This window comes from Parus major, chromosome 1A (assembly GCF_001522545.3).
Source record: "Parus major isolate Abel chromosome 1A, Parus_major1.1, whole genome shotgun sequence".
In the NCBI taxonomy this organism is placed as follows: domain Eukaryota; kingdom Metazoa; phylum Chordata; class Aves; order Passeriformes; family Paridae; genus Parus; species Parus major.
In genome coordinates this window covers 61958774-61960701 of record NC_031773.1, presented here as the reverse complement: position 1 = coordinate 61960701, position 1928 = coordinate 61958774, and positions in this window count along the sequence as shown.

The following is a 1928-nucleotide window of genomic DNA, read 5'->3' as shown; positions in this document are numbered from 1 at the left end:
CTGACTCCCTGAGAGTCTGTGTCGTTCCTTCCAGCCGTTCCCAATCGGAACGACAAAGGAACGTTTTCGATTTTATCTTCTCTCCATGAGAATTACTAGTCCATTGCTAAGCAATACCAATCATTTCTAAAACATGTCAACACAGATCAATGGATGGTAGGATGAACAAAAATGTAAATATTCCTCAGCAGAAGCCTAAAAGAGAAGTGATGTCCTCTTCATCTGCCCCAAATTGAACAGCTGGAGGAAGATAGGTAAATCTGAAATTTTGCTGTACTGGAAAAGGTTTCTGTAAGGGCACTGAGGACAAAAATAGACCCTAATTACCCTGATCAGTTTCCCCTAGGGCCTTCACCCACACCCTTGGGTGCTATTTAAACTCAGCTCTGAGGCCTTTGTTCCCAACTGAGCTATACTGGAGAAATGCTGATCCACAGTTACTGCTACTGCCACCTCTGATATGGATCTCAACCCATGAACTGAATTCCTGGGTTCCTGGAAACCTGACCTGAGACCTGCTTTGTCTCTGTGGATGTGCACCTGGTGGTGCTTCTGGGAGAGAAGGGCTAGCAGAATAAGGAGTAACACAGGAGAAATAGTTCACACCATCAAACCATTGATATCTTGGAACAGCTCTCAATAACAAGCGCCACTTGACAGTCCCAAAGTGTAGAGCACTTTGTTACAGGTGAGGTTGGGAAAAGGAAGCAGCCTGATCAAAGCAGCTCTTTCTCCAGAGGAGAGAAGAGTGGGATGCTTGTTGTACCTGAGGAATTAGGTGTTCTACATCAGGCTGCTTGGTCTCCTTGGGGGCATGGAGACTGGGACTGGCTCTCAAGTAAAACAGGAAATCATTAGAACTAGAATGTTCAACTGAACTTTTCCAGATCTCTGTGTGAGACTTGAACTGTCTCAGTGTCCCTTTTGGAGTTACCACTCCACCCACCCGGGCTAGCTCGACACTGTTGACCTGCAGGGGGACACCCCTCTGAATCCTGGGAATCAGAGGAGCAGCTTAATGGAATAGACCACAGTGACAATGGAGGATGCAGGAGTCAGGCTCTCTTGAAGGGCAAAGTCCAAGGTTTATTGAGTTCCCACAGGGACCTCTGACCTCAGGGATGCTGCTCCAGGAGAGCCCCCAAAGCAGGGATGACAGCAACTTAAATTTGGGGGAGGAACCAGGGGAGGGGACATATCTAAAAACAAGGGGAAACAAGGGGGGAGTGTGAAGGGATCAGAGGGACGTTGGAAAGAATTGATGAGGAAGGTTCAGGGAGGAACCTCCTCTCTCTGCCCTATCACTCAACGACCCTCCCTGAACTTTCTAGAAGCTGGGAGGAGTAGCCAAGTGACAGACAGAGCCCAAAGGGGAGGAACAGGGAACATTCAAGAGCAAGAGGCAGGTACAAGGACTTACAATTAGGGTAGGAGGGTACAACTTGGGTTAAAATAGCAACAAAAACAAAGGGGAGAGGGGAACAAACCATTAACATAACAACATGGGGAGCAAAATTAACAACACAATACAACACTTGAACCACTCTTGTATTAATGATGCTTTGTCTCTAATGTTGTCTCTAATGAAGTCCTGGCAAAAACTTGTGTTAAGTGTGTTAAGAGTACAGCTTACAAAGCTTATTCTACAACTGACCTTCCTTCAGGGAAAGCTTTTCAACAGTGACTGTGGCAAGCTTTTAAACAATTTATCTAGAAAGGAATGGTCAGAGGTGTTAAGGGTGGTTAGGTGCCAAGCACCTCATGAGCAATGAAACAAGTGCAAACCCTTTATGTAGATCATTATCAGCTCCTACTTTTCACCTGTAAACTCTCCAGGTCAGTCATGTTTAGTACTGTGGCCTAAATGGCCTGAATTCCTTCTCTGCAACCAATTCCTACTAACAGAAAAGCTCTGGAGAATCAGTCCT